Source organism: Esox lucius, chromosome 2 (assembly GCF_011004845.1).
Source record: "Esox lucius isolate fEsoLuc1 chromosome 2, fEsoLuc1.pri, whole genome shotgun sequence".
Taxonomy (NCBI): domain Eukaryota; kingdom Metazoa; phylum Chordata; class Actinopteri; order Esociformes; family Esocidae; genus Esox; species Esox lucius.
In genome coordinates this window covers 21,135,284-21,155,278 of record NC_047570.1, presented here as the reverse complement: position 1 = coordinate 21,155,278, position 19,995 = coordinate 21,135,284, and the positions used below count along the sequence as shown (strand labels likewise).

General features: G+C 39.4%; 1 protein-coding gene and 1 long non-coding RNA gene across 2 annotated transcripts in view; one reads left to right on the top strand and one right to left on the bottom strand.

The window, feature by feature from the left end:
* Positions 1 to 8,744, bottom strand: part of dagla (diacylglycerol lipase, alpha) — an 84,144-nt gene extending 75,400 nt beyond the window's left edge. The window contains exon 1 of the mRNA XM_010890501.5: positions 7,935 to 8,744. The gene's annotated coding sequence lies outside the window, so the exon portion shown is untranslated. The remainder of the gene's footprint in view (positions 1 to 7,934) is intronic.
* A 3,784-nt stretch (positions 8,745 to 12,528) lies between these two features.
* On the top strand, positions 12,529 to 15,663 carry LOC109616533. Its single transcript, XR_002197703.2, has 2 exons — positions 12,529 to 12,683; positions 13,458 to 15,663. It is a non-coding gene; the product is annotated as an uncharacterized LOC109616533 (long non-coding RNA).
* The last annotated feature ends 4,332 nt before the right edge of the window (positions 15,664 to 19,995 follow it).

Here is a 19,995-nt window from a genome sequence, read left to right as displayed (position 1 = left end):
ATCACATCTGTATTGACTGCGCTGCGCAGAAACAACATAACATGCAGGGCTGAATACTCACATGGGACACTGTCTGGGGACTGGTATACACATAATATAAGCCACATATAAAGGAATTTCTTTGCAAGAGACAAGAGTAATTGTAGGTCCACCTGTGCTTCACACCACTGCAGTGCATTGCCATTAAGCATCTTACTCCCTATACTTTGCTACTTCCTCAGTGCACTTCTCATTACTGTTGATAAAACTTTTCTGCTGGTCTAGTGCCACATTCTTTTTCCAATAGGATCATCATCTAAAAGAAAAGAACAATTCAATCAAATAAGAGAAAAAACACAAAAGACTGATGATTCTATATACACTATAGTCACCTAAGAACAGTTGTATGTTGTAAAGTAAACTACTAATCTGCTCCTACCATATATTTGTTTCTAGAACAAAGGGTAGATTTCCGGAACACAGACTAAGCCTGAAGGAGATTTTCTGTGGCCTAGTGATCACTGTGTACAATAACAGCAATACTGAACACTGAAACATAGACTACTGATAAAACATGCGCAAAATGTAGTATTACCTAACTTCAAATCGGCAGATTGTTAAAAACCATTAGCTAAAAACTTCAGAGATACAAGGTAACACTGAAATTATTGCGAATGTGAGTCGGGGAATGTGAGGGATAGAGTTTGTGTGTGTTGGGTGTATGTTTTATAGCCATTTACCTTGTAATGCACATCCTCTAGATTTGATTGATATTTTTACAAAGAAATGGCATATCTTTGAATCATGAATCTAAGGCAAAGGCAGAGTAAAGAAGGTCCTGTAGGTGTGTACCTGCAATTCAACAGGCTCAATTAGTAAGGAAAGATTAGAGACTTAAATTGCCAAACCAAACATATAGGAATATATCAAGACGATTCAGTGATTACCTGTCTTCACTGACGATCCACTTCATATATGTGGATAACAGTGTATCATCAGGTGATGTGAAGTGTTTTTTCACCCTTGCTTGAATTGGGGGCTATCACGGAGATGTTTGGCTGCTCTTCTTTGCACATAATGCTAATGGCCATCTCCTTCAGGATGTCATCTTGAATAAGGATCTTGATCTTGAAGTGATCTTGAAGAAGGAAGGCTATCACTCCATTTTGCAACGTTATGCCATTGCGCCTTTGGACGGCGCTTGATTGGAGCCAATTTCCTCTTACATCCGGACAATGAACCAAAGCAAAACTCCAAACTATGCAAGTATTATTTAGAGAAGAAGCAGTCAGCTGGTATTCTATCTATAATGCAGTGGCCAGCACAGTCACTGGAACTCAACCCTATGGAGCTCTTGTTGGAGCAGTTTGGAAGCATGGGGTAAAATCTCTTCAGATTATCTCAACAAATTGACAATTAGAATGCCAAAGGTCTGCAAGGCTATATTTGCAGCAAATGGAGGATTCTTTGATAAAAGCAAAGCCTGAAGGGCACAATAATTATATCAATTAAAAATAATTATTTGTAAACTTGTCAATCACTATATTTCCTTTAAATAATGCTATATTTCCTATTCAAACTAATTTCATGTATGTTTTCATGGAACAAGGAAATGTCTAAGTGACCCCAAACATTCTAAAGGTAGTGTGTATGTGTGTGTGTGTGTATACACACAATACCATTTCCAAAAACTATGGGACAGTGTGTAAAATGGAAATAAAACAGAATGCAAAAAGTGTGCAAATCATTTAAACTCTATATTAAATAGAAAATAATACAAAGACAACCTATCAAATGCTGAAACTGCATTTTTTTTATTGTTCCTTGAAATATATATGGCCACTTTGAATCTCATGTGAGCAGCACGTTTCAAAAAAAGCTGGGACAGGGAAAACAAAAGACTGTAAAAGTTATGTATTGCTAAAAAATTCAACAAGGAGGAACATCTCAAATGAATTAGGTCATTTGGCAACAGGTCAGTAAACATGATTGGGTATAAAGTGAGCATCCCAGAGAGGATGAGTCATTCTGAAGTAAAGATGGGGAGGGGTTCACCACTCTGTGAAAAACTGCTGAGGCAAAGAATTTGTGAATAATGTCACAATGTAAAATGGCAAAACATTTGAGGATCTCATCATCTAAGGAGCATAACATAATTCAAAGATTCAGAGAATCCAGAGAAATCTCTGTACGCAAGGGTCAAGGCTGAAAATCAATATTGGAAGGCCGTGATCTTTGGGCCCTCAGACGACGCTCAGGGACACTTCCGAAAACCACTGTCTGTGAACACAGTACATCGCTGCATCCACAAATGCAAGTTAAAACTCTACCATGATCCAATCATTGTCAGTCAAAGTGTACAACTGCTTTTCTGAGCTTTATAATGATGAGAGTAGCAAAAACAGCAGGTTCTTGTTCCAGGAATGGTTAAAGCATACTGCAGCTGTTCCATCGAGTGGTCACATCTTGCATCATTTTGTGGGGTGGCAAGGCCAGTTGATTCTGGTTTTAACAATCGATTTTTGCTGCTGTTGTGTTGAGATATAAAAATCCAACCACCTACCATACTCTTGTAAGTAATCTCTGTGTTAGTGATCTGACACTATATCCTTCGTCAGAAATCTGCCAAAAGTTTTGCTTGTGTGAGACTCTTTGTAGATTCTGGTTTGTAACACATCCCACTCTGATTTTATTTTGATCACTCTGTAATGTGCAGTTAACATGACATAGGAGTCTGTAGCACATGAAGACCAACCATCAGCAGAAATGGAAATGCAATTGGCATTTGAAAACCTTCTTTCACCTCATTCTTATTTGTGAGGCATTAATGTCTCAGCAAAATACTATAAGCAAGGTTTAGTGCAGGGTTGAATGTAGACAAAATCAAGTCTCACTCATACACTGAGTAATGTTTACAACTTAAATGGCAGCATGTTACTCTCTACTAGTGGTAAATATCATCCCTAAGTGATTTAACCCATTGTGGTGCAATCTTTAGGGTTATTAGGTTGATTGTCAAAATTTAAAACTATGGATCTATAAATAATGCATACATGATTTGATTAGAATTACATTATACTAAGGTGTTTTGTGCCTCCGTGGTCTGAAATTAGGAAGTTTTACTATGTCACTATAACTTCAATAGTTTGCTAAGCAAGTAAATCAGTCAGCATATTTTAGAGATTGTGCTAAGTGCTTACCACAGAAGCACAAAAAAATACTTACACTACAAGTAAAACAATATTTAAGAACACCCCCATTTTTCCAGTTTTTACTGAAATTTAAGCAGTTCAAGTCCAGTGAATAACTTGAATAACCAACGGTAAGCGGCAAACTGCCAGAGGTTAAAAAAAGGCGATTTTCAGGGAATAAGTAATGGATTTACAACTTACAGCTGTTCGGCAGCAATGGAATGTGTTAATATGTATCCCCCTCTTTTTCAAGGGATCCTTCGTTATTTCTTCATCAATTAAGCAAGTAAAATGTCTGGTGTTGATTCCAGGTGTGGCATTCACATTTAGGAGCTGTTGATTTGAACACACAACATGTGGTCAAAGGAGCTCTCAATGCAAGTGAAACAGGCCATCCTTAGGCTGCAAAAAAATAAATCAATTTGAGAGATAGCAGGAACATTAGGAGTGGCCAACTCAACAGTTTGGTACATTCTGAGAAAGAAAAAAAATGCACAGGTGAGCTCTGCAACACAAAAAGGCCTGGACGTCCTTGAAGGACAACAGTGGTTGATGATCATAGGATCCTTTCCATGGTAAAGAAAAACCCCTTCACAACATCCAGCCAAGTGAAGAACACTCTCCAGGAGGTAGGCATATCATTATCCAAGTCGACCATAAAGAGAAGACTTCACAAGAGCATATACAGAGGGTTCACCACAAGGTGCAAACCATTCATAAGCCTCAAGAATAGAAAGGCCAGATTAGACTTGGCCAAAAAACCTCTAAAAAAAGCCAGCCCAGTTCAGGAACAGCATTCTTTGGACAGATGAAACTAAGATCAACTTGTACCAGAATGATGGGAAGAAAAAAGTATGTAGAAGGCTTGGAGTCGGCTCATGATCTAAAGCATACCACATCATCTGTAAAAGACGGTGGAGGCAGTCTGATGGCTTGGTCATACATGTCTTCCAATAGCACTGAGTCACTAGTCTTTATTGATGATGTGACAGAAGACAGAACCAACTGGATGAATTCTGAAGTGTATAGGGATATATTGTCTGCTCAGATTCAGACAAATTCAAATTGAGGTAAGTTGATTGGAAGGTGATTCACTTTAAGGATGGACAATGACCCAAAGCATAAAGCAAAAGCAACCCAGGCATTTTTTAAGGCAAAGACGTGGAATATTCTGCAATGGCCGATTCAATCGCCTGATCTCAACCCGGTTGAGCATGCATTTCACTTGCTGAAGACAAAACTTAAAGCAGAAAGACCCACGAACAAACAACAACTGAAGACATCTGCAGTAAACGCCTGGCAAAGCATCACAAAGGAGGAAACCCAACATTTGGTGATGTCCATGTGTTCCAGACTTCAAGCTGTCTTTGCCTGCAAAGGATTCTTGACAAAGTATTACACATTTCTATTTAATTTATGATTGTGTTAATTTTTCTAATTACATTTGAAATCCTGAAATAAGTGTGTATGAAAATGGTTGCAATTCCTAAACATTTCATAGGATATTTTTGTTCAAGCCCTAGAATTAAAGCTAAAAGTTTGCATTTCAATTGCATTTTGGTTGTTTCATTTCAAATCCATTGTGGTGGCGTACAAAGCCAAAATTACGAAAATTGTGTATGTGTCAAAATATTTCCGGACCTAAGTGTATATTAGTGTCTAGTTTGAGAAACAGGCGCCTCACAGGTCCTCAAGAGGCAGCGTCATTAAACAGTACTCCAAGTAACACCAGTCTCAAAGTCAATAGGGAAGAGGTGACTCCAAGATGCTGCTTTCTAGGCAAGTTGCAATGAAAAAGCCATATCAGACTGGCCAATAAAAAAACATTAAGATGGACAAAAGAACACAGGCACTGGACAGAAGAATATTGGGAAAAGTGTTATTGACACACAAATCTAGGTTTCAGGTGTTCGGATCACAAAGCACATTCATGAGATGTAGACCAAATGAAAAGATACTGGAGGACTGCTTGACGCCATCTGTCAAGCATGGTGGAGGCAATGTGATGGAATGGGTGTGCTTTGGTAGTGGCAAAGTGGGAGATTTGTACAGGGTAAAAGTGATCTTGAAGAAGGAAGGCTATCACTCCATTTTGCAACGTTATGCCATACACCCTTGGACGGCGCTTGATTGGAGCCAATTTCCTCTTACATCTGGACAATGAACCAAAGCAAAACACCAAACTATGCAAGTATTATTTAGAGAAGAAGCAGTCAGCTGGTATTCTATCTATAATGCAGTGACCAACACAGTCACTGGAACTCAATCCTATGGAGCTCTTGTTGGAGCAGTTTGATTTTATAATACGTTAGAACTGCCTATCAAGCCAATCCAACTTGTGGGAGGTGCATCAGGAAGCATGGGGTAAAATCTCTTCAGATTATCTCAACAAATTGACAATTAGAATGCCAAAGGTCTGCAAGGCTATATTTGCGGCAAATGGAGGATTCTTTGATAAAAAGCAAAGCCTGAAGGGCACAATAATTATATCAATTAAAAATAATTATTTGTAAACTTGTCAATCACTATATTTCCTTTAAATAATGCTATATTTCCTATTCAAACTAATTTCATGTATGTTTTCATGGAACAAGGAAATGTCTAAGTGACCCCAAACATTCTAAAGGTAGTGTGTATGTGTGTGTGTGTGTGTGTGTGTGTGTGTGTGTGTGTGTATACACACAACACCATTTCCAAAAACTATGGGACAGTGTGTAAAATGGAAATAAAACAGAATGCAAAAAGTGTGCAAATCATTTAAACTCTATATTAAATAGAAAATAATACAAAGACAACCTATCAAATGCTGAAACTGCATTTTTTTTATTGTTCCTTGAAATATATATGGCCACTTTGAATCTCATGTGAGCAGCACGTTTCAAAAAAGCTGGGACAGGGAAAACAAAAGACTGTAAAAGTTATGTATTGCTAAAAAATTCAACATGGAGGAACATCTCAAAACGAATTAGGTCAATTGGCAACAGGTCAGTAAACATGATTGGGTATAAAGTGAGCATCCCAGAGAGGATGAGTCATTCTGAAGTAAAGATGGGGAGGGGTTCACCACTCTGTGAAAAACTGCTGAGGCAAAGAATTTGTGAATAATGTCACAATGTAAAATTGCAAAACATTTGAGGATCTCATCATCTAAGGAGCATAACATAATTCAAAGATTCAGAGAATCCAGAGAAATCTCTGTACGCAAGGGTCAAGGCTGAAAATCAATATTGGAAGACCGTGATCTTTGGGCCCTCAGACGGCACTTCAAAACCGACACAATTCTCTAGTGGACATCATTGCATGGGCTCAGGAACACTTCCGAAAACCACTGTCTGTGAACACAGTATGTCGCTGCATCCACAAATGCAAGTTAAAACTCTACCATGTAAAGAAGAAACCATATAAAAACAAGATCCAGAACTGCCGCCGCCTTTTCTGGGCCCAAGCTCATTTAAGATGGACTGAGGCAAAGTGGAAAACTATACTGTAGTCTCACAAATCTAAATACAGAATTATTTTCGGGAACCATGGAACGCATCCTCTGGGCTAAAGAGGGACCATCCGGGTTGTTACCAGCACACAGGTCAAAAGCCAGCTTCCGTGATGGTATGGGGGTGCATTAGTGCACACGGCATGGGTGACTTGCACATCTGTGAAGGCACCATTAATGCTGAACAATATATACAGGTTTTGGAGCAACATATGCTGCCATCCAGACAATGTCTTTTTCAGGGAAGGCCTTGCTTATTTCAGCAAGACAATGCCAAACCACATTCTGCGCGTATTACAACAGCATAGCTCCGTAGTAAAAACTGGCTAAACTGGGCTGCCTTCAGTCCAGACCTGTCACCCATTGAAGACATTTGTCGCATTATGTAACGAAAAATACAACTAAGGAGACCCTGAACTGTTAAGCAGCTGAAATCCGATATCAAGCAGGAATTTCACTTTCAAAACTACAGCAATTGCAATATTATATTATATATACACACATACAAATAATGTATAACACTTCAACTGAGGAAGTCATAGATTTTTGGGACCATAATTTATATAGCTTTTACACAATGTTGTACTCCAATCAAATATTAACCCAGACGCACATGATCCTAACATAGAGGATGCAATTGTCCATGTTAGAGACATGCATGTCTTTTGACAATGAACACCCAGGGAAGCTGTATTGACACTGCTGGGAAAAAGTACTAATTGGTCATTGCATTAGTATTAAATGCAAATGTTCTGTAGGGCTAAAAAGGCCTTATCATTATGGTTGCTTTCTGCCGGCTTATTCTTCACACATTGAGCTACATGTCTTCTTCAGCCTCCCTTCACCTGCTGCATGCTTGCATATGAGCACCATATCCTGCCCTGACCCCAAAGGGCTTAGTTATAGTGAGGATGAGAAAAACACTAGATTTTCCCCAGAATGATCACACAATGATGCAGTAATGAAAGTGCAAAGACACTGTAGTGAAAAACTTTAAATACATGGGCTAATCTTGAATGTAAAAAGAAAGTATGGACCAGTCATGTGTTCTACTATACAATTCTGATGCCCTGATTTCTCCTCTAATCTCCGTGCCCTATCACCAATGTAGGGTATGCGATGCCAAGTTAAAAGTCCAGTGATAACTTTTTACCCTAGATCAGAATCATGGAAATTGCCCAAAATGTATATTACATTCATGTTGTCATGCATGACACCCCTCACCTCCCAACCCTATGCATTCCCCTTGATCGGTTAGTAGGATGCTTTCTCACCTGTATTGTGACGATGACTTGTCAAGACCAACTGCATCCGTTCTATTCGCTTTCCCATCCTCCACTTGTCCACCCCGAGCTCACTTCCACACGAACCTGGACAAGGTGTCTGCTGGACTGACCGCAAAATACGCTGGCAAACAATTTGCGCTGAGCGGTATCTGGCAGACCACACACGTTACACCCCCACCCTTATGAAGCTGGATCTTACATCCACTGTACTTGAAAGAACGGCTTCCACACGAATCCGGGCCAGCAATTGCATAAGGTTTGCCTATCGATCATACCACACAAAAACGTGAAAACACGCGTTCTATTCTCGGTTTTCAAAGTCTTGGTTTTTCAATAAATTGCAACATGTCGCCGATATGTAGGCTATTCGCTGTCACTGTCTTTTCACGCCATGTATGTGCCGGGGAGTTCGTCCATACAATCGTTTTCACTGACAGACAGCCAAGTGGCGCAAATACATCGCAAATATTACATATTTCTAGTAGATCTATGACAACAACCTACTGGAAAACTCCCAAGCTAGTGGTGAAGTGGCAGATCCCGAGAAATTGATTGTTGTAAACCCACCCCCTACAGACCAAAATGCATCCATGAGAAGATACGTCGTTTCTATTCCCATTCCCTACTCCGCAGCTACGGATCAAACATCGAATCACCACTGCGCCATTTACGTAGAACGTTTACGTAATCCAACGCCCAACGATAGAGTCAGATGAATTTGCGTAGTTCTCGCAAGCCATGGATAATGCAAACGATTCAGAAACCGCTGGTAAACTGCTGTGAAGTACGATGGGCGGTTTGTGAATATCCAGGAATCTCCGACTAGAGAATTTGGGCGTGGAACCGCGTCATTTCCTGCACAGACTTGAGATTGGTAACTGTGCTGGTTGATGAGTTAGAAATAGTGTGTGATAGAATTTTAAGGAACTGCACTTTCTTCTCAAGATATATTGTATATTAACAAATCAAAACAGTTGTTACAACTTCACCTGCTGTTTGGAATTGCATTGGCATTTAAGTAGACAGAGTCGTACTGGTTTTTGTTATGTTAGGAATGAATAGTTGCTGCTATGTGCAGCTGTCAGGATGTTTATCCCGGTTTATCCTGAAGTCATCCAGCTATTTCCGTTTTTCTCCCATGAGAATCCTGGAGGAGCTGGACTGCCTGTGCAACCTGAATGGGCTGCAGGTACCGCCTCATGCTACCAGTAGTGACAATTACACTAGTAAAACACAAAACTAAAATGCTGTCATTGTTTTGGTGGAGTTTAGTATTTATATTTTAAAATAAGCCCATCTGCAATTGTATTTATATTTCTTTGTTAATAATTATATTCTATTTGTGGGACTTACACTACCGTTGTTGTTTTGTTGGGAATTTGTATTTCTATTTTAAACATCTAAATAAATCCAAAACAAATATTTTTGTCTCATTTAAAACTCGATATGTAGAAATTACTATTATTATTCTTTATTTTGACATGACAAAAGTGGGAAAGAATTAAATAAAAGGGGACTTGACAGGTTCTTTCAGTATTGTAAGAACGTTTAAGGTTTAACTTCCATTCAATTTATCAAATGCATTGATTGATGATTGCTTAATTCTCCATTTTATTACGTAAAAAATATGCTCATACACAAAACATCCAGTTCGCTTCAATGTACATCCAGTTAGAGCTGGATGCTGACGTTCAGGCCACTTTCCTGTCCATCCGGACCATGCCCTCCATCCTCATCGCCCGTCCGTCCTGCTCAACATCCCGCTCAACATCCCTCATCGCCCGTCCGTCCTGCTCAACATCCCTCATCACCCGTCCGTCCTGCTCAACATCCCGCTCAACATCCCTCATCGCCCGTCCGTCCTGCTCAACATCCCGCTCAACATCCCTCATCGCCCGTCCATCCTGGTCAACATCCCTCATCGCCCGTCCGTCCTGCTCAACATCCCGCTCAACATCCCTCATCGCCCGTCCATCCTGGTCAACATCCCGCTCAATGTCCCTCATCGCTCGTCCATCCTGGTCAACATCCCGCTCAATGTCCCTCGTCGCTCGTCCGTCCTGCTAAACATCCACTCGAGGGCTCCCCCTAGTAAGGACGTCCATGTGACCGTGGTGGACGTCTGCATAGCTCTGTGGGGTGTAGCTCCTACTGTGGCTTTGGCTGTATGTTTGGAGTCATTGTCCTACAGAAAGATGGGTCTTCTCCTAGTTCTGTTGCATACTTCAACATGTTATCTTCTAGGATATCTCTGTATTGTGCTGCATCCATTTTCCCTTTTTACCATCACAAGATTTCCAGACATTTTTGCAGAGAAGCATCCCCATAGCATAATGCTGCATCCACCATGCTTTGCGGTAGGGCTGGTGTTCTCAGAATGATGTGTGGTGTCTTGGTGTCATCCACATGTCTAGCTTTGACATGAGTTGTTCCCTTTTTGCCACACTCTCATAAAAGCCACTTTGGTGATGTACCCGGGCTAGTGTTGAAATAAGCACAGGGTCTCTCAGTCCAGCCATGGAAGAATGTAAGTCCTTTCAAGTTGCCACAGGCTTCTTAGTGTCCTCCTGACTAATGTCCTCACTGAGATACCTGGTTTTTGAGAATGGCCTGTTTTACAGAGATTCATAGTTGTGCCATTTTCTCTCCATTTCTTAATAATGGATATTATTCTGCTACAGGGATATTCAATGCCTTGGACCATAGACTGTAAAAAAAAATGGACGACGCCCCTTCGCTCTTTTCCATTGGTGAAAACTGAAGCCGCCAGTGTCCAGATATGGCGCTGACATCTTGGACTTGCGTCTGCGCAGATAGCGATCTTGGGACCAGTTCTGCGCAGTAGTTATGCGCAGTAGTGAGCAGGAAGTAAAGCCGTAAAGCCGCGAAATCAACGGCCCCACCCCTGTGCCCCGCCCTCACTCTCCCTCGCAGAATGCGCAAACCGTAATCAATCGCAAGTCAAAGTACAGTACAACCTTTGCTTGTTAAACCTAGACGATATGTTATAGCCTAAATTACGTCATGTTTAATCTTAATTTAGAATAGGCCTAATACAAAAATAATTGGTAACTTCTAGCTAACGATCACCTGCTAGCTATTAACATGGCTATTAACGAGGCTTGTTGTCTTTTAGCTAACGTTAGCTAGCCTATTACATTTATTTACTATTTAAATAGCTTATAAATTTAACTTACCGAAAAAAATTCAAAGATCGATTGGAAATGCCAGATCGGTTAGCACAATCTACTGCAGAACAACCCATTATGTCCGTGTGAAATTATATCAATTATAGAAATTTAGAGATTACATTTAAAGCTCCAATCTCCTTAGTCCTCCGAAGATCGTGAAAAAAGCCTGTTGGCGCTTCAGTGGCTCCTCGGCTCAGATAGCTGTCAATCACGACGCCACACCACCGTTTTTAGACCATTAAATAACTAACTAAAAACCAACTTATTTTAAAAACAAACTCTTGAATTTACATTAGCGTGATACAAACTACAGTAAATGACAGAAACCAGAAAAAAGATATTTGAAGGGTAATTTAATTGTTTAGTTGGTCTCGCGTCCCATTGAATAAGATGGGGAGGCGGGGTTTATGACCTATACTAGGACCACTCACCAGGGGGCGATCGAGACGTTTTGGCTTCACTTTTCAGGGCTTGTGTGGCACGCTAGCCTTGGACATGTTCTTATTCTGGATTTTTTCTTCATTCATCCATATGATGTAGTTTGTGTTATGAATTGTACTAACCAACTTTGGGACCTCCTAAAGAAAGGGCTATTTAATCTGAAATCATATGAAATATCTTGATTGCATGTAGTTTTACATTTACCCACACCCAGATTTAATATTTACTTAAAATTCCCCTGCCTACAAGTTTTCACCTGAATATATTGTTAGAGGATAACACCGGACACATGATCACCTCATTGAAATTGCTAAGCAATTCCGCAAACACAGTTTTCAAAAAGCTGTTTCACCTTGTATAGAAGTGACCTCACCCTGTCTCCGACATATCACCACCAATCACAACCCCAATTAAAATGTAGTTCTGTAGTGCTGCCAGTCCTTTGGGGAGGCGATGCACTGCTCTCTCTGTTTTAATACTCTAAAATTGGTTGTCACTCTTATTGTGTTCTAAACCAAAAATAATTTTCCAAATGGGACGTTTCAGCTTGAAATACATTTTAAGTGTATGATCATGTCAGCAGATTGCACATTTAAAAAATATAAAAGGGTGTGAAATAGGCTGAAGTTGTATTTGTCCAAAAACAAGACAGAAGCAGCAATGCCAAGAAAATATCCAGTGGTATTAGACACCTCAATAATCAGAGAGGAATTCTATATCATTAGATGCAGACATAAATAGGGCATGCAAAGCTTAGAAAAATATTGTGTATGTTTAAGTGATAAACTATGAATAATATAGTAATTATTATTATATTCGGCTACTACAGAAATGTCACAAGAAAAAATCTTAAAAGCTATGCAGAGATAGGCACAGTAAATTCTAAAGATTTGGCCTCCCCCGCTGTTTGCAGCCCACATGGTACATCCTGGTCTTTCTCCTCACCCTCCCTCTTTCCTCTGTTTTCACTGTGCCCTCCATCTCTTTGCTTAACTCTCTGTCTTGAGGACATTGTTGAGTGATAACCTTTGCACAACAACTCCATCTCTCCACCTACCCGTCCATTTTACAGAGCTGTTGGAGAAGAGAACAGAATTGTTTGAGGGTATGTATCCCAAATTTCTAAATCTTCCCCATCAGGAAATTTTGGAATATGGTGAATTATTATGGCCTGTACAGCTGCTATCGTTCCACTCTAGTGCAGCATCCTCAGATACATTCATTCTCTATTATTTTCCCTTAATTTCATTCTGTTAATTCATTTCAAATGTTTTGATTTATTCTTTATCCCCACTGTGTGTTTTTACTCTCTCCTGTCTTTATTCCTTTTCTAGTTCTTCCACCTTGTCCTCCATTAACATTACATGCTGTACTGAATGACTCATGCAGTTTTAAAAGACAGAGATGGGAGAGAGAAATATACAGGGACAGTATTTCTTGCTTCCTGAGACTGCATTAATATTTGTAGGTTGTGCAGAAGACATGCATGCATCTCTGTCTATTTCAACAGTGACCTTTTTAATCAGTTGCAGTGACGTTTTTACTATGTTACAAAACATGCAGTTTCATTTTTATTAGATTGCTCTTGACAAGCTACTGGTCTCGCTTCAACTACATGTATGTTCCACAGATGCAATTAACAAACCAGATCAGAAACATATCTGTGACAATATTTTTTAAATCTATGCATTTTGTTTGTCAAGGTCACATCATGGCCCTACTGACCTGAGGCATTTTAATGTTTTAATACTTGAAGGTTTATAATAATTCCTGTATATCTTGTTGCTCCTTGTATGTATAATACAAAGAACAGCAGAGAAGATGACAGATTATAATCTCTGTTTTTGTCATTATGTCCGCCTCTGCCATTTTCCATCAGTGAAGCAGCACATACCCAAAAGACACTCCTCACCAACCACACCTGTGTTTCTGGATCATATGGAAGCTAAAGCCAAGAGCGGGGCACAGGTCCCCAAGCCATCCACTAAAGTAGGGAAGACAGAGAATAAGGAGGCATCTCAACCTAAAAAGGTTGACCCCACTCCAGTAGAGCCTCTAACCCCTGCAGTACCTGTAGAAGAGCTTCCAGTGGAGGATGTAGCAGCTGAACCAGAGGGGGCATCAGAGAGTGGAGTGGCAACAGAGCCCAGCACAGACTCCCTGGAAAGCCTGAAGCCTTTCCTCATCGGTGGTGCCATTATTGCTGCTGGTGCCATCCTGTTGGGGGCACTGTTGTTGGCACGGAGAAATTAATCACCATAACTCATTGAACGCTGTCAGTTGATGGGTTGACTGGTCACTTGTTAAATGGGTCATAGACTATCATGCAGCTCGTAGATATGGGGAGTGGGCAGCCACTGTGTTTCTTAATTTTAATTTCAGTCTGACTTCACTTATAGAGAAAATAAACATCAGTTAAACATTTTAATAACACATTTGGGCTCTTGCTAGAATACTTATGTTATCAATTGCTCCACCCGTCCAATTCCACCTGTTTAGATCTACGTGCAAATTAACTCAAACAGTTTCTTTGGACACATAAATATACAGTTCCTAACTACCCTATTATTAACATTTGGGTATTTCTGGGTCTACTAATGCAGTTCAAATTAAAAGTATTGATTTGAAAAATGTAATATAAAGTAGAAAGCAGGCATACTCTTGTAAACAAGACAGTGCCTGATAGTGTGTTATGGGATATTTTTATGCTCTTATCACTTCTGCTGTGTTTCATATTAGAAAATACATTTTCCCTGCAGATCCGATGCATTTTGAAACAACTGTTTCAGACCAGAAAATATTGTTATATAAATTCAGGGGATATTGCATTTTTATGGCAAGTCTGAGTAGATTAAGTCAGATTGGCAAAGGAAGTAATCTAGACAAGTATGTGATATACTTGCATTTCAGTCTCGATTGAGGCTGAGTTAATAACATTTATTCTCTTTAGTCTCCTCAATCAATGTGTACAGTGCGATTATAGTCAAGTCATACCTGGCAGCCTGCCAGTGTTTATGGCAGTGGTAATTCAAATGGATTATAAAACAAAAGAATACACTAAATGGCCAGACCTATTACCAAAAATATATTTCACTGTGTGTTAACACTGTGATCCCCTGGTGTGTCCATTGCTAAACTGTACCTCTCCCATGCTTGCATACTGTTGTTTCTCTGACTGGAATAATGGTAGAGCCTATATGTGTTAGTAATACCTACATAATACAGTAACAGTGTAAGTGAAACTGCAGCTATAGTAATTGTGCACAAACTCAGAATGAATGTATAAAATACCAATGGATGTAGGAGCTTGTCCAGTTAGGCTTAATATATAGACAAATATATTGCATCCACCATCAACCTCCAGGCCAGTCTTGAAAGTATGACTATTTATAATTATTAATGTTGTTATATACTTATATTTTTTTCTCAGTATGGTAAACCTATAATTAATGTAAAAAGCATGTATTATTGACTGGAGTAAAGGCAAATCAGGTTTTATTTAGTAGATTAAATTATACTTCAACCTATTTTGATTCCCTTTTGAAAATAGAGCAGCTCCCCTACCCTATTTTCTATAGGCCTACAAGATTTTTAACACAAACATCTAGCTTGAACATTAGCATGTAGCTCACCAGAACAGACACCTAGTCTCTAGACACATGTTCAAATAGCCATGACACATTTTCAAGTAGCCTAGATGTCTCCAATACGATAACAGTCATGTCACTACAACAGAGTACTAACTGAAATCTATCACTTAGTTTTCTTTTTCAAAGAGCGTATAAATGCAATAATTCCTGTAGAACTCTACATTTTAACACATGTTCTGTATTATATAAAAATAATGGTACTGGTGGTGAAATGCTGATGCTATTTTAAATGTAGAATGAGAACCAGAAGAAATGATGTTGACGATAGATGATTGCAATTGGGATTAAAGCTGTTGTTTTATTTATATTCCAGCTCCCTAGTACGTATTTTCCCTCTTGCACACATCCTCCCCAGACCCCAAAGCTCTTTGTGTAAATCCAAATTGTTATCTTGTGACTTCACCTGATCTTTATTAAAGGCAATGAACCAGCTTGCTTAAGACTAAACATTTTCTTGATTGCTGTTTTAATAATTTTGTGACATTTTGTGAAATTTCAAGTGGGTGTGGTTTTGTTGATTGTATTGTAATACAACTTGGTACCCATGTTCACAAACATGACAGGACATACTTCATACAAGCATTTTCTGACTGACCACAATGGGGAACCAGACAATTTTGCTGTACACTATTCACCCATTTCACAGTCTAAAATGTTTTACATATGTCTGTGTCCTCACAAAGAACATACAGCTCCAGAAAAATTAAGAGACATTTTTCTTCTGTTCCTCACTCAAAACCTTCCATTTCTACTTTTTTGGAAAGGAAAGAAAAATGTGCAGTGGTCTCTCAATTTCTTCTGGAGCTGTATTTGTAATAGTGACATGACAACACTACTGGACAAGAAAATCCACCCATGTCACATTTGGTTCATCTATGGGCAAATGGTGCATTTGTGTCTCCCAGCACAAAATGGGGACAATAAGGCCAATGGTACCCGAAGTTTGCAAAAATAGAGGTGAGGAAATTGGTGCAGCTTCTGCAGTAATGCGGTCAATGTATCGGTCTGTCGTGGTGGAGAAAGAGCTGAGCCGCAAGGAAAAGCTCTCGATTTACCGGTCAATCTACGTTCCTACTCTCACCTATGGTCATGAGCTTTGGGTCATGACCGAAAGGACAAGATCCCGGATACAGGCGGCTGAAATTAGCTTTCGCCGCAGGGTGGCTGGGCGATCCATTAGAGATAGGGTGAGAAGCTCGGTCACCCGGGAGGAGCTCAGAATAGAGCCGCTGCTCCTCCGCATCGAGAGGGATCAGCTGAGGTGGCTTGGACATCTGTTTTGGATGCCTCCGGAACGCCTTCCTGGGAAGGGAGGGAGGAGACCCCGGGTAAGACCTAGGACACGCTGGAGGGACTATATCTCCTGGCTGGCCTGGGAATGCCTCGGTGTCCCCCCAGAAGAGCTGGAGGAAGTGTCTAGGGAGAGGGAAGTCTGGGCATCTCTGCTTAGACTGCTGCCCCGGCGACCAGGCCCCGGATAAGCGGAAGATGATGATGATGATGATGACACTTATTTGTTTTATTTATTACACACACAAGCACTCTATAAATGTAATTAATTATTATGATTATGTTTCACATTGAAATACATTATCTTCATACAAAGTGCATGCATAACTTTCGCCAAAGACAGAATTGACGCAAATTGACATTTCTTTTATTTATTTTTGATATTGATTAGACAAAAAAAAACATGTTGCAATAAAAGTATTTTTTTTTTTGCATCAATGATTGTAGAAGATTGATTCATTGATCATACATTTGATTATGGGATAGAAATTATGGAAATTATTTTTGTCAATTGTGATGGGTAATGTACAGTTACGGTTTGTGAAATGTGAAAACAGTTAAATAAACTACAACAGATTAAAACTACAACATTTCAAGGAGTAATTTTGAAACACCTGTCTTACATTGTTTGAATTTACTGATTGTTACCATATCTTAACTGAAAAACTTGCACCATGTTATGTTTTGATGACTTAACAAATGCGCTTGTTGTATTTCACCAAAGCATTTCCCATTTCCCAGGCAAAAGCAGCAAGGATGGTTTGTAAATCCAGTGCCTTGTCGTTAACATTCACACCCCTGGAACATAACTAATCTGCTATTTACAGAAGGGAGCTCGCTTCAGATGAGCAAGTTATATTCAAGGCCAAAAACTCAGCCGAACATGCTGCCAAATGAACACGCTATACAATCTACACAATGTCTAGTGGAAACTTGAACGTAGAAGTGACATTCTGGGCCAACATGGCCTCAAGCATTGCTTTCAGAGCAGCGGAGGCATCTGGAGAATGGTAGCCACAGCTTTATAGTACCTACAGTGGGGAGAACAAGTATTTGATAAAAATGACAGACCTCTACATGCTTTGGTAAGTAGGAAAACCTGCAAAATCGGCAGGGTATCAAATACTTGTTCTCCCCACTGCACAAGCGAGCGTCTGCTTTAGTTAAAAAGACTCTGGGCGTTATTTACACAAACCAACAAAATGACTTGAAATATTTGTTCTTTTTACTGAACCACTGAAGAAGATTTGAGTCAGTAAAAAAAGTACAACTTCAAACCACTACTTTAAAGTAACGTTACATAGAGTCATTTGCAACTAATTTTTCCACTGTGCTGGCTGTATCGAAACTTACTCATGACACAATTTATATAACATTTATTTACCATTGATAGGATATTGGAATGACTTTGCTTCAATAAAATGAGCTAATCTCCACAACAGAAGGTCTGGTTTGCAAATGAATGGCTTATTACACTCAAATATAACAGGCTAATGACTTGAGAACAACTGGACTTGGTCTCATACAAAACATTTATGAATAAAGCTCTTGGCGCCTCCCTGGGAAGGCATGCCACATACTTTGAAAACTCCTGGTATGGTGAATTAAAAAAAGGTTTCATGCAGGGATTTGAATTTGTAATGATCTCTGGCTTACACTCCAGCAAGGTAGGTGGCGGTAATGCACTTTGAAATTCACAGAACAATCACTAGTTCATTGAAAACTGAACGGCAAACATCCTACAAGACGTGTACATCTAACACGCTGGGAACATAAATATTATACCCGTAAAAGTTTTGGATGGAGAAGTGTAAAAGTGGCAAGAGAGATGGGAATGATTGGAAAAGAATATAGCCCAACAATCCCAGTTATTCCACCCTGGTTGTTACATTCACTAATTATTTATTTGGGTTTGCTTGAGAGGGTCAGGTCTGTGAATGAAAGAGTGGGCCCTACTAGTGTAGTTAGTGAGCACTTAAATTCAGAATACTATGCTTACTTGAAGATTTTCACAGATGGATCTAAGAACCCTGATTCAGGAAGGACAGGGGCAGCATTTTGTGTGCCAGAATTTAAGGTGGCAGTGACAAAGAGAACTTCAGATCATTTGTCAGTGTATGCAGTGGAGTTCCTGGCTATTATGTTGGCTCTGGAGTGGGTGGAAGATGTGAGGCCAGACAGAATGGTTATTTGCTTAGTTATTTGCTTAGCACTGCTTAGTCTAAAATAATTTGTGTCTCAAAGTAGGCAAGATATTTTAGTTGAGGTTTTTCAGTACCATTATAGGATACGACAGATATGGGTAATGGTGAGGTTCCTATGGGTAACATTTCATGTGGGAAATGAGGAGGTGGATGGCTTGGCCAAACTGGCGGTAAAACATGGTCAGACATGGATGTTCCAATGGGGAAGGCAGAAGCCAAGGGGTCCATTACAAAAATTGCTTTGAAAAAGTGGCAAGAGATGTGGAACAGGGATGATACGGGAAGACACTTGTTCAAGCTGGCAAACAAGGAAATAAAATATAATTACAAGGATGAGAATGGGACATACAATGCTTAATAATACATTGAAACGAATAAGTAAACATGACACACGAAATTTCAATCACTGCATAGAGAAATCAGAAACCGTAGAAGATGCTCTATTTCAGTGCCAGAAATACGGGAGGGAACTCTTAATCATGGTATATTCACTAGGGAACTATTAATGACATATTTATTTAATTTAGGCCTTACAGTTGTTCTGCAAAAAAAACAGGATGTTTGTGAATTAAACTGTCAACATGTCAGGTGTTTTTAGAATATATAAACATATTTAAAGAGTCTCCGTGGACAACTCCGCTGTGCTCATAGTCTATAGACTCGAAATGAGTTACTACAGATATTAACCAGTTTATTCTACACAAACTTATTTTTATTAAATTTAATTCACATTATGTTCAGTTCACCACCTGGTAACTTGCAAATCCTTAAGGGATGTGGTGAGCACAGTTAAGAAAGCTGGCCAACTTTGGCTGGCTGGAGAGTATTTTATAAATAGTTAAAAAAGTAAATCAACTTTCAGGAACCAATCAACACTTAACATACTATACTGTTAAGTATTATTACACGTTTTTGACATTTTGAATGTGAGTTAGAAATAAAAAGTATATTCACTAAACAACTTGTGTTCAGGGCCGCATAGGTACCGCAATATAATATGTTAGATCACAGTTGTTTGATATATAACACAATCTGTCTGCGTTTCCCGTGTTTTGTGTGTTATGCTGTGTTGGGTAGTATTGTAAATATAAGCATGTTCATTCTAATCCTCGGTTCTTGATTTAGGTGTGGTGAACCTCAACAAAATGCCCTGGCCTAAGGGAAGAAATTGGTGTCTTTTTTTAAAGAGTTCTTTTTTTAAAGAGTGTGTGGGATACTCTGGGGATATGTTATGGACCCCTGGTTTCCTGGACGATGCCCAGAGAGTCAATTT